A 13,825-nucleotide genomic window follows, 5' to 3' on the forward strand; every position below is an offset into this window, starting at 1 on the left:
CTGCGCATGAAGAAATGACCACCTTCAACGTTTGGTTTATGTTTTATAAGCATTTTTAATTTTATTGCTTAAATCGCATTTTCTCGGCGAGTTGAGCGCTTTTTCTGAATTGTGCCGCTCCCGTCACTCTGGTTAGGTTGGCATCGAAAAAAACGCTCTCGGGTGCTTTAGAGTGCCGAGTTTATCACTACGCATGAAGAAATTACCACCTCCAACGTTTGGTTTATGTTTTATAAGCATTTTTAATTTTATTGCTTAAATCGCATTTTCTCGGCGAGCTGAGCGCTTTTTCTGAATTGTGCCGCTCCCGTCACTCTGGTTAGGTTGGCATCGAAAAAAACGCTCTCGGGTGCTTTAGAGTGCCGAGTTTATCACTGCGCATGAAGAAATGACCACCTCCAACGTTTGGTTTATGTTTAATAAGCATTTTTAATTTTATTGCTTAAATCGCATTTTCTCGGCGAGCTGAGCACTTTTTCTGAATTGTGCCGCTCCCGTCACTCTGGTTAGGTTGGCATCGAAAAAAACGCTCTCGGGTGCTTTAGAGTGCCGAGTTTATCACTGCGCATGAAGAAATGACCACCTCCAACGTTTGGTTTATGTTTTATAAGCATTTTTAATTTTATTGCTTAAATCGCATTTTCTCGGCGAGCTGAGCACTTTTTCTGAATTGTGCCGCTCCCGTCACTCTGGTTAGGTTGGCATCGAAAAAAACGCTCTCGGGTGCTTTAGAGTGCCGAGTTTATTACTGCGCATTAAGAAATGACCACCTCCAACGTTTGGTTTATGTTTTATAAGCATTTTTAATTTTATTGCTTAAATCGCATTTTCTCGGCGAGCTGAGCACTTTTTCTGAATTGTGCCGCTCCCGTCACTCTGGTTAGGTTGGCATCGAAAAAAACGCTCTCGGGTGCTTTAGAGTGCCGAGTTATTCACTGCGCATGAAGAAATGACCACCTCAAACGTTTGGTTTATGTTTTATAAGCATTTTCAATTTTATTGCTTAAATCGCATTTTCTCGGCGAGCTGAGCACTTTTTCTGAATTGTGCCGCTCCCGTCACTCTGGTTAGGTTGGCATCGAAAAAAACGCTCTCGGGTGCTTTAGAGTGCCGAGTTTATTACTGCGCATTAAGAAATGACCACCTCCAACGTTTGGTTTATGTTTTATAAGCATTTTTAATTTTATTGCTTAAATCGCATTTTCTCGGCGAGCTGAGCACTTTTTCTGAATTGTGCCGCTCCCGTCACTCTGGTTAGGTTGGCATCGAAAAAAACGCTCTCGGGTGCTTTAGAGTGCCGAGTTATTCACTGCGCATGAAGAAATGACCACCTCCAACGTTTGGTTTATGTTTTATAAGCATTTTCAATTTTATTGCTTAAATCGCATTTTCTCGGCGAGCTGAGCACTTTTTCTGAATTGTGCCGCTCCCGTCACTCTGGTTAGGTTGGCATCGAAAAAAACGCTCTCGGGTGCTTTAGAGTGCCGAGTTTATTACTGCGCATTAAGAAATGACCACCTCCAACGTTTGGTTTATGTTTTAAAAGCATTTTTAATTGTATTGCTTAAATCGCATTTTCTCGGCGAGCTGAGCACTTTCTCTGAATTGTGCCGCTCCCGTCACTCTGGTTAGGTTGGCATCGAAAAAAACGCTCTCGGGTGCTTTAGAGTGCCGAGTTATTCACTGCGCATGAAGAAATTACCACCTCCAACGTTTGGTTTATGTTTTATAAGCATTTTTAATTTTATTGCTTAAATCACATTTTCTCGGCGAGCTGAGCACTTTTTCTGAATTGTGCCGCTCCCGTCACTCTGGTTAGGTTGGCATCGAAAAAAACGCTCTCGGGTGCTTTAGAGTGCCGAGTTTATCACTGCGCATGAAGAAATGACCACCTCCAACGTTTGGTTTATGTTTTATAAGCATTTTTAATTTTATTGCTTAAATCGCATTTTCTCGGCGAGCTGAGCGCTTTTTCTGAATTGTGCCGCTCCCGTCACTCTGGTTAGGTTGGCATCGAAAAAAACGCTCTCGGGTTCTTTAGAGTGCCGAGTTTATCACTGCGCATGAAGAAATGACCACCTCCAACGTTTGGTTTATGTTTTATAAGCATTTTTAATTTTATTGCTTAAATCGCATTTTCTCGGCGAGCTGAGCGCTTTTTCTGAATTGTGCCGCTCCCGTAACTCTGGTTAGGTTGGCATCGAAAAAAACGCTCTCGGGTGCTTTAGAGTGCCGAGTTTATCACTGCGCATGAAGAAATGACCACCTCCAACGTTTGGTTTATGTTTTATAAGCATTTTTAATTTTATTGCTTAAATCGCATTTTCTCGGCGAGCTGAGCACTTTTTCTGAATTGTGCCGCTCCCGTCACTCTGGTTAGGTTGGCATCGAAAAAAACGCTCTCGGGTGCTTTAGAGTGCCGAGTTTATTACTGCGCATTAAGAAATGACCACCTCCAACGTTTGGTTTATGTTTTATAAGCATTTTTAATTTTATTGCTTAAATCGCATTTTCTCGGCGAGCTGAGCGCTTTTTCTGAATTGTGCCGCTCCCGTCACTCTGGTTAGGTTGGCATCGAAAAAAACGCTCTCGGGTGCTTTAGAGTGCCGAGTTATTCACTGCGCATGAAGAAATGACCACCTCCAACGTTTGGTTTATGTTTAATAAGCATTTTTAATTTTATTGCTTAAATCGCATTTTCTCGGCGAGCTGAGCACTTTTTCTGAATTGTGCCGCTCCTGTCACTCTGGTTAGGTTGGCATCGAAAAAAACGCTCTCGGGTGCTTTAGAGTGCCGAGTTTATTACTGCGCATTAAGAAATGACCACCTCCAACGTTTGGTTTATGTTTTATAAGCATTTTTAATTTTATTGGTTAAATCGCATTTTTTCGGCGAGCTGAGCACTTTTTCTGAATTGTGCCGCTCCCGTCACTCTGGTTAGGTTGGCATCGAAAAAAACGCTCTCGGGTGCTTTAGAGTGCCGAATTATTCACTGCGTACGAAGAAATGACCACCTCCAACGTTTGGTTTATGTTTTATAAGCATTATTAATTTTATTGCTTAAATCGCATTTTCTCGGCGAGCTGAGCGCTTTTTCTGAATTGTGCCGCTCCCGTCACTGTGGTTAGGTTGGCATCGAAAAAAACGCTCTCGGGTGCTTTAGAGTGCCGAGTTTATCACTGCGCATGAAGAAATGACCACCTCCAACGTTTGGTTTATGTTTTATAAGCATTTTTAATTTTATTGCTTAAATCGCATTTTCTCGGCGAGCTGAGCGCTTTTTCTGAATTGTGCCGCTCCCGTCACTCTGGTTAGGTTGGCATCGAAAAAAACGCTCTCGGGTGCTTTAGAGTGCCGAGTTTATCACTGCGCATGAAGAAATGACCACCTCCAACGTTTGGTTTATGTTTTATAAGCATTTTTAATTTTATTGCTTAAATCGCATTTTCTCGGCGAGCTGAGCGCTTTTTCTGAATTGTGCCGCTCCCGTAACTCTGGTTAGGTTGGCATCGAAAAAAACGCTCTCGGGTGCTTTAGAGTGCCGAGTTTATCACTGCGCATGAAGAAATGACCACCTCCAACGTTTGGTTTATGTTTTATAAGCATTTTTAATTTTATTGCTTAAATCGCATTTTCTCGGCGAGCTGAGCACTTTTTCTGAATTGTGCCGCTCCCGTCACTCTGGTTAGGTTGGCATCGAAAAAAACGCTCTCGGGTGCTTTAGAGTGCCGAGTTTATTACTGCGCATTAAGAAATGACCACCCCCAACGTTTGGTTTATGTTTTATAAGCATTTTTAATTTTATTGCTTAAATCGCATTTTCTCGGCGAGCTGAGCACTTTTTCTGAATTGTGCCGCTCCCGTCACTCTGGTTAGGTTGGCATAAAAAAAAACGCTCTCGGGTGCTTTAGAGTGCCGAGTTATTCACTGCGCATGAAGAAATGACCACCTCCAACGTTTGGTTTATGTTTTATAAGCATTTTTAATTTTATTGCTTAAATCGCATTTTCTCGGCGAGCTGAGCACTTTTTCTGAATTGTGTCGCTCCCGTCACTCTGGTTAGGTTGGCATCGAAAAAAACGCTCTCGGGTGCTTTAGAGTGCCGAGTTAATCACTGCGCATGAAGAAATGACCACCTCCAACGTTTGGTTTATGTTTTATAAGCATTTTTAATTTTATTGCTTAAATCGCATTTTCTCGGCGAGCTAAGCGATTTTTCTGAATTGTGCCGCTCCCGTCACTCTGGTTAGGTTGGCATCGAAAAAAACGCTCTCGGGTGCTTTAGAGTGCCGAGTTTATCACTGCGCATAAAGAAATGACCACCTCCAACGTTTGGTTTATGTTTTATAAGCATTTTTAATTTTATTGCTTAAATCGCATTTTCTCGGCGAGCTGAGCGCTTTTTCTGAATTGTGGCGCTCCCGTCACTCTGGTTAGGTTGGCATCGAAAAAAACGCTCTCGGGTGCTTTAGAGTGCCGAGTTTATCACTGCGCATGAAGAAATGACCACCTCCAACGTTTGGTTTATGTTTTATAAGCATTTTTAATTTTATTGCTTAAATCGCATTTTCTCGGCGAGCTGAGCACTTTTTCTGAATTGTGCCGCTCCCGTCACTCTGGTTAGGTTGGCATCGAAAAAAACGCTCTCGGGTGCTTTAGGGTGCCGAGTTTATCACTGCGCATGAAGAAATGACCACCTCCAACGTTTGGTTTATGTTTTATAAGCATTTTTAATTTTATTGCTTAAATCGCATTTTCTCGGCGAGCTGAGCACTTTTTCTGAATTGTGTCGCTCCCTTCACTCTGGTTAGGTTGGCATCGAAAAAAACGCTCTCGGGTGCTTTAGAGTGCCGAGTTATTCACTGCGCATGAAGAAATGACCACCTCCAACGTTTGGTTTATGTTTTATAAGCATTTTTAATTTGATTGCTTAAATCGCATTTTCTCGGCGAGCTGAGCACTTTTTCTGAATTGTGCCGCTCCCGTCACTCTGGTTAGGTTGGCATCGAAAAAAACGCTCTCGGGTGCTTTAGAGTGCCGAGTTATTCACTGCGCATGAAGAAATGACCACCTTCAACGTTTGGTTTATGTTTTATAAGCATTTTTAATTTTATTGCTTAAATCGCATTTTCTCGGCGAGTTGAGCGCTTTTTCTGAATTGTGCCGCTCCCGTCACTCTGGTTAGGTTGGCATCGAAAAAAACGCTCTCGGGTGCTTTAGAGTGCCGAGTTTATCACTACGCATGAAGAAATTACCACCTCCAACGTTTGGTTTATGTTTTATAAGCATTTTTAATTTTATTGCTTAAATCGCATTTTCTCGGCGAGCTGAGCGCTTTTTCTGAATTGTGCCGCTCCCGTCACTCTGGTTAGGTTGGCATCGAAAAAAACGCTCTCGGGTGCTTTAGAGTGCCGAGTTTATCACTGCGCATGAAGAAATGACCACCTCCAACGTTTGGTTTATGTTTTATAAGCATTTTTAATTTTATTGCTTAAATCGCATTTTCTCGGCGAGCTGAGCACTTTTTCTGAATTGTGCCGCTCCCGTCACTCTGGTTAGGTTGGCATCGAAAAAAACGCTCTCGGGTGCTTTAGAGTGCCGAGTTATTCACTGCGCATGAAGAAATGACCACCTCCAACGTTTGGTTTATGTTTTATAAGCATTTTCAATTTTATTGCTTAAATCGCATTTTCTCGGCGAGCTGAGCACTTTTTCTGAATTGTGCCGCTCCCGTCACTCTGGTTAGGTTGGCATCGAAAAAAACGCTCTCGGGTGCTTTAGAGTGCCGAGTTTATTACTGCGCATTAAGAAATGACCACCTCCAACGTTTGGTTTATGTTTTAAAAGCATTTTTAATTGTATTGCTTAAATCGCATTTTCTCGGCGAGCTGAGCACTTTCTCTGAATTGTGCCGCTCCCGTCACTCTGGTTAGGTTGGCATCGAAAAAAACGCTCTCGGGTGCTTTAGAGTGCCGAGTTATTCACTGCGCATGAAGAAATTACCACCTCCAACGTTTGGTTTATGTTTTATAAGCATTTTTAATTTTATTGCTTAAATCACATTTTCTCGGCGAGCTGAGCACTTTTTCTGAATTGTGCCGCTCCCGTCACTCTGGTTAGGTTGGCATCGAAAAAAACGCTCTCGGGTGCTTTAGAGTGCCGAGTTTATCACTGCGCATGAAGAAATGACCACCTCCAACGTTTGGTTTATGTTTTATAAGCATTTTTAATTTTATTGCTTAAATCGCATTTTCTCGGCGAGCTGAGCGCTTTTTCTGAATTGTGCCGCTCCCGTAACTCTGGTTAGGTTGGCATCGAAAAAAACGCTCTCGGGTGCTTTAGAGTGCCGAGTTTATCACTGCGCATGAAGAAATGACCACCTCCAACGTTTGGTTTATGTTTTATAAGCATTTTTAATTTTATTGCTTAAATCGCATTTTCTCGGCGAGCTGAGCACTTTTTCTGAATTGTGCCGCTCCCGTCACTCTGGTTAGGTTGGCATCGAAAAAAACGCTCTCGGGTGCTTTAGAGTGCCGAGTTTATTACTGCGCATTAAGAAATGACCACCTCCAACGTTTGGTTTATGTTTTATAAGCATTTTTAATTTTATTGCTTAAATCGCATTTTCTCGGCGAGCTGAGCACTTTTTCTGAATTGTGCCGCTCCCGTCACTCTGGTTAGGTTGGCATAAAAAAAAACGCTCTCGGGTGCTTTAGAGTGCCGAGTTATTCACTGCGCATGAAGAAATGACCACCTCCAACGTTTGGTTTATGTTTTATAAGCATTTTTAATTTTATTGCTTAAATCGCATTTTCTCGGCGAGCTGAGCACTTTTTCTGAATTGTGCCGCTCCCGTCACTCTGGTTAGGTTGGCATCGAAAAAAACGCTCTCGGGTGCTTTAGAGTGCCGAGTTAATCACTGCGCATGAAGAAATGACCACCTCCAACGTTTGGTTTATGTTTTATAAGCATTTTTAATTTTATTGCTTAAATCGCATTTTCTCGGCGAGCTGAGCACTTTTTCTGAATTGTGCCGCTCCCGTCACTCTGGTTAGGTTGGCATCGAAAAAAACGCTCTCGGGTGCTTTAGAGTGCCGAGTTTATCACTGCGCATGAAGAAATGACCACCTCCAACGTTTGGTTTATGTTTTATAAGCATTTTTAATTTTATTGCTTAAATCGCATTTTCTCGGCGAGCTGAGCACTTTTTCTGAATTGTGCCGCTCCCGTCACTCTGGTTAGGTTGGCATCGAAAAAAACGCTCTCGGGTGCTTTAGAGTGCCGAGTTATTCACTGCGCATGAAGAAATGACCACCTTCAACGTTTGGTTTATGTTTTATAAGCATTTTTAATTTTATTGCTTAAATCGCATTTTCTCGGCGAGTTGAGCACTTTTTCTGAATTGTGCCGCTCCCGTCACTCTGGTTAGGTTGGCATCGAAAAAAACGCTCTCGGGTGCTTTAGAGTGCCGAGTTTATCACTGCGCATGAAGAAATGACCACCTCCAACGTTTGGTTTATGTTTTATAAGCATTTTTAATTTTATTGCTTAAATCGCATTTTCTCGGCGAGCTGAGCGCTTTTTCTGAATTGTGCCGCTCCCGTCAATCTGGTTAGGTTGGCATCGAAAAAAACGCTCTCGGGTGTTTAGAGTGCCGAGTTTATCACTGCGCATGAAGAAATGACCACCTCCAACGTTTGGTTTATGTTTTATAAGCATTTTTAATTTTATTGCTTAAATCGCATTTTCTCGGCGAGCTGAGCACTTTTTCTGAATTGTGCCGCTCCCGTCACTCTGGTTAGGTTGGCATCGAAAAAAACGCTCTCGGGTGCTTTAGAGTGCCGAGTTATTCACTGCGCATGAAGAAATGACCACCTCCAACGTTTGGTTTATGTTTTATAAGCATTTTTAATTTTATTGCTTAAATCGCATTTTCTCGGCGAGCTGAGCACTTTTTCTGAATTGTGCCGCTCCCGTCACTCTGGTTAGGTTGGCATCGAAAAAAACGCTCTCGGGTGCTTTAGAGTGCCGAGTTAATCACTGCGCATGAAGAAATGACCACCTCCAACGTTTGGTTTATGTTTTATAAGCATTTTTAATTTTATTGCTTAAATCGCATTTTCTCGGCGAGCTGAGCGCTTTTTCTGAATTGTGCCGCTCCCGTCACTCTGGTTAGGTTGGCATCGAAAAAAACGCTCTCGGGTGCTTTAGAGTGCCGAGTTTATCACTGCGCATGAAGAAATGACCACCTCCAACGTTTGGTTTATGTTTTATAAGCATTTTTAATTTTATTGCTTAAATCGCATTTTCTCGGCGAGCTGAGCACTTTTTCTGAATTGTGCCGCTCCCGTCACTCTGGTTAGGTTGGCATCGAAAAAAACGCTCTCGGGTGCTTTAGAGTGCCGAGTTTATTACTGCGCATTAAGAAATGACCACCCCCAACGTTTGGTTTATGTTTTATAAGCATTTTTAATTTTATTGCTTAAATCGCATTTTCTCGGCGAGCTGAGCACTTTTTCTGAATTGTGCCGCTCCCGTCACTCTGGTTAGGTTGGCATAAAAAAAAACGCTCTCGGGTGCTTTAGAGTGCCGAGTTATTCACTGCGCATGAAGAAATGACCACCTCCAACGTTTGGTTTATGTTTTATAAGCATTTTTAATTTTATTGCTTAAATCGCATTTTCTCGGCGAGCTGAGCACTTTTTCTGAATTGTGTCGCTCCCGTCACTCTGGTTAGGTTGGCATCGAAAAAAACGCTCTCGGGTGCTTTAGAGTGCCGAGTTAATCACTGCGCATGAAGAAATGACCACCTCCAACGTTTGGTTTATGTTTTATAAGCATTTTTAATTTTATTGCTTAAATCGCATTTTCTCGGCGAGCTAAGCGATTTTTCTGAATTGTGCCGCTCCCGTCACTCTGGTTAGGTTGGCATCGAAAAAAACGCTCTCGGGTGCTTTAGAGTGCCGAGTTTATCACTGCGCATAAAGAAATGACCACCTCCAACGTTTGGTTTATGTTTTATAAGCATTTTTAATTTTATTGCTTAAATCGCATTTTCTCGGCGAGCTGAGCGCTTTTTCTGAATTGTGGCGCTCCCGTCACTCTGGTTAGGTTGGCATCGAAAAAAACGCTCTCGGGTGCTTTAGAGTGCCGAGTTTATCACTGCGCATGAAGAAATGACCACCTCCAACGTTTGGTTTATGTTTTATAAGCATTTTTAATTTTATTGCTTAAATCGCATTTTCTCGGCGAGCTGAGCACTTTTTCTGAATTGTGCCGCTCCCGTCACTCTGGTTAGGTTGGCATCGAAAAAAACGCTCTCGGGTGCTTTAGGGTGCCGAGTTTATCACTGCGCATGAAGAAATGACCACCTCCAACGTTTGGTTTATGTTTTATAAGCATTTTTAATTTTATTGCTTAAATCGCATTTTCTCGGCGAGCTGAGCACTTTTTCTGAATTGTGTCGCTCCCTTCACTCTGGTTAGGTTGGCATCGAAAAAAACGCTCTCGGGTGCTTTAGAGTGCCGAGTTATTCACTGCGCATGAAGAAATGACCACCTCCAACGTTTGGTTTATGTTTTATAAGCATTTTTAATTTGATTGCTTAAATCGCATTTTCTCGGCGAGCTGAGCACTTTTTCTGAATTGTGCCGCTCCCGTCACTCTGGTTAGGTTGGCATCGAAAAAAACGCTCTCGGGTGCTTTAGAGTGCCGAGTTATTCACTGCGCATGAAGAAATGACCACCTTCAACGTTTGGTTTATGTTTTATAAGCATTTTTAATTTTATTGCTTAAATCGCATTTTCTCGGCGAGTTGAGCGCTTTTTCTGAATTGTGCCGCTCCCGTCACTCTGGTTAGGTTGGCATCGAAAAAAACGCTCTCGGGTGCTTTAGAGTGCCGAGTTTATCACTACGCATGAAGAAATTACCACCTCCAACGTTTGGTTTATGTTTTATAAGCATTTTTAATTTTATTGCTTAAATCGCATTTTCTCGGCGAGCTGAGCGCTTTTTCTGAATTGTGCCGCTCCCGTCACTCTGGTTAGGTTGGCATCGAAAAAAACGCTCTCGGGTGCTTTAGAGTGCCGAGTTTATCACTGCGCATGAAGAAATGACCACCTCCAACGTTTGGTTTATGTTTAATAAGCATTTTTAATTTTATTGCTTAAATCGCATTTTCTCGGCGAGCTGAGCACTTTTTCTGAATTGTGCCGCTCCCGTCACTCTGGTTAGGTTGGCATCGAAAAAAACGCTCTCGGGTGCTTTAGAGTGCCGAGTTTATCACTGCGCATGAAGAAATGACCACCTCCAACGTTTGGTTTATGTTTTATAAGCATTTTTAATTTTATTGCTTAAATCGCATTTTCTCGGCGAGCTGAGCACTTTTTCTGAATTGTGCCGCTCCCGTCACTCTGGTTAGGTTGGCATCGAAAAAAACGCTCTCGGGTGCTTTAGAGTGCCGAGTTTATTACTGCGCATTAAGAAATGACCACCTCCAACGTTTGGTTTATGTTTTATAAGCATTTTTAATTTTATTGCTTAAATCGCATTTTCTCGGCGAGCTGAGCACTTTTTCTGAATTGTGCCGCTCCCGTCACTCTGGTTAGGTTGGCATCGAAAAAAACGCTCTCGGGTGCTTTAGAGTGCCGAGTTATTCACTGCGCATGAAGAAATGACCACCTCCAACGTTTGGTTTATGTTTTATAAGCATTTTCAATTTTATTGCTTAAATCGCATTTTCTCGGCGAGCTGAGCACTTTTTCTGAATTGTGCCGCTCCCGTCACTCTGGTTAGGTTGGCATCGAAAAAAACGCACTCGGGTGCTTTAGAGTGCCGAGTTTATTACTGCGCATTAAGAAATGACCACCTCCAACGTTTGGTTTATGTTTTATAAGCATTTTTAATTTTATTGCTTAAATCGCATTTTCTCGGCGAGCTGAGCACTTTTTCTGAATTGTGCCGCTCCCGTCACTCTGGTTAGGTTGGCATCGAAAAAAACGCTCTCGGGTGCTTTAGAGTGCCGAGTTATTCACTGCGCATGAAGAAATGACCACCTCCAACGTTTGGTTTATGTTTTATAAGCATTTTCAATTTTATTGCTTAAATCGCATTTTCTCGGCGAGCTGAGCACTTTTTCTGAATTGTGCCGCTCCCGTCACTCTGGTTAGGTTGGCATCGAAAAAAACGCTCTCGGGTGCTTTAGAGTGCCGAGTTTATTACTGCGCATTAAGAAATGACCACCTCCAACGTTTGGTTTATGTTTTAAAAGCATTTTTAATTGTATTGCTTAAATCGCATTTTCTCGGCGAGCTGAGCACTTTCTCTGAATTGTGCCGCTCCCGTCACTCTGGTTAGGTTGGCATCGAAAAAAACGCTCTCGGGTGCTTTAGAGTGCCGAGTTATTCACTGCGCATGAAGAAATTACCACCTCCAACGTTTGGTTTATGTTTTATAAGCATTTTTAATTTTATTGCTTAAATCACATTTTCTCGGCGAGCTGAGCACTTTTTCTGAATTGTGCCGCTCCCGTCACTCTGGTTAGGTTGGCATCGAAAAAAACGCTCTCGGGTGCTTTAGAGTGCCGAGTTTATCACTGCGCATGAAGAAATGACCACCTCCAACGTTTGGTTTATGTTTTATAAGCATTTTTAATTTTATTGCTTAAATCGCATTTTCTCGGCGAGCTGAGCGCTTTTTCTGAATTGTGCCGCTCCCGTCACTCTGGTTAGGTTGGCATCGAAAAAAACGCTCTCGGGTTCTTTAGAGTGCCGAGTTTATCACTGCGCATGAAGAAATGACCACCTCCAACGTTTGGTTTATGTTTTATAAGCATTTTTAATTTTATTGCTTAAATCGCATTTTCTCGGCGAGCTGAGCGCTTTTTCTGAATTGTGCCGCTCCCGTCACTCTGGTTAGGTTGGCATCGAAAAAAACGCTCTCGGGTGCTTTAGAGTGCCGAGTTTATCACTGCGCATGAAGAAATGACCACCTCCAACGTTTGGTTTATGTTTTATAAGCATTTTTAATTTTATTGCTTAAATCGCATTTTCTCGGCGAGCTGAGCACTTTTTCTGAATTGTGCCGCTCCCGTCACTCTGGTTAGGTTGGCATCGAAAAAAACGCTCTCGGGTGCTTTAGAGTGCCGAGTTTATTACTGCGCATTAAGAAATGACCACCTCCAACGTTTGGTTTATGTTTTATAAGCATTTTTAATTTTATTGCTTAAATCGCATTTTCTCGGCGAGCTGAGCACTTTTTCTGAATTGTGCCGCTCCCGTCACTCTGGTTAGGTTGGCATAAAAAAAAACGCTCTCGGGTGCTTTAGAGTGCCGAGTTATTCACTGCGCATGAAGAAATGACCACCTCCAACGTTTGGTTTATGTTTTATAAGCATTTTTAATTTTATTGCTTAAATCGCATTTTCTCGGCGAGCTGAGCACTTTTTCTGAATTGTGCCGCTCCCGTCACTCTGGTTAGGTTGGCATCGAAAAAAACGCTCTCGGGTGCTTTAGAGTGCCGAGTTAATCACTGCGCATGAAGAAATGACCACCTCCAACGTTTGGTTTATGTTTATAAGCATTTTTAATTTTATTGCTTAAATCGCATTTTCTCGGCGAGCTGAGCGCTTTTTCTGAATTGTGCCGCTCCCGTCACTCTGGTTAGGTTGGCATCGAAAAAAACGCTCTCGGGTGCTTTAGAGTGCCGAGTTTATCACTGCGCATGAAGAAATGACCACCTCCAACGTTTGGTTTATGTTTTATAAGTATTTTTAATTTGATTGCTTAAATCGCATTTTCTCGGCGAGCTGAGCGCTTTTTCTGAATTGTGGCGCTCCCGTCACTCTGGTTAGGTTGGCATCGAAAAAAAACGCTCTCGGGTGCTTTAGAGTGCCGAGTTTATCACTGCGCATGAAGAAATGACCACCTCCAACGTTTGGTTTATGTTTTATAAGCATTTTTAATTGTATTGCTTAAATCGCATTTTCTCGGCGAGCTGAGCACTTTTTCTGAATTGTGCCGCTCCCGTCACTCTGGTTAGGTTGGCATCGAAAAAAACGCTCTCGGGTGCTTTAGAGTGCCGAGTTTATCACTGCGCATGAAGAAATGACCACCTCCAACGTTTGGTTTATGTTTTATAAGCATTTTTAATTTTATTGCTTAAATCGCATTTTCTCGGCGAGCTGAGCACTTTTTCTGAATTGTGCCGCTCCCGTCACTCTGGTTAGGTTGGCATCGAAAAAAACGCTCTCGGGTGCTTTAGAGTGCCGAGTTTATCACTGCGCATGAAGAAATGACCACCTCCAACGTTTGGTTTATGTTTTATAAGCATTTTTAATTTTATTGCTTAAATCGCATTTTCTCGGCGAGCTGAGCGCTTTTTCTGAATTGTGCCGCTCCCGTCACTCTGGTTAGGTTGGCATCGAAAAAAACGCTCTCGGGTGCTTTAGAGTGCCGAGTTTATCACTGCGCATGAAGAAATGACCACCTCCAACGTTTGGTTTATGTTTTATAAGCATTTTTAATTTTATTGCTTAAATCGCATTTTCTCGGCGAGCTGAGCACTCTTTCTGAATTGTGCCGCTCCCGTCACTCTGGTTAGGTTGGCATCGAAAAAAACGCTCTCGGGTGCTTTAGAGTGCCGAGTTTATCACTGCGCATGAAGAAATGACCACCTCCAACGTTTGGTTTATGTTTTATAAGCATTTTTAAATTTATTGCTTAAATCGCATTTTCTCGGCGAGCTGAGCGCTTTTTCTGAATTTTGCCGCTCCCGTCACTCTGGTTAGGTTGGCATCGAAAAAAACGCTCTCGGGTGCTTTAGAGTG

The sequence above is a fragment of the Syngnathus typhle genome, unplaced genomic scaffold, assembly GCF_033458585.1.
Source record: "Syngnathus typhle isolate RoL2023-S1 ecotype Sweden unplaced genomic scaffold, RoL_Styp_1.0 HiC_scaffold_38, whole genome shotgun sequence".
NCBI lineage: Eukaryota > Metazoa > Chordata > Actinopteri > Syngnathiformes > Syngnathidae > Syngnathus > Syngnathus typhle.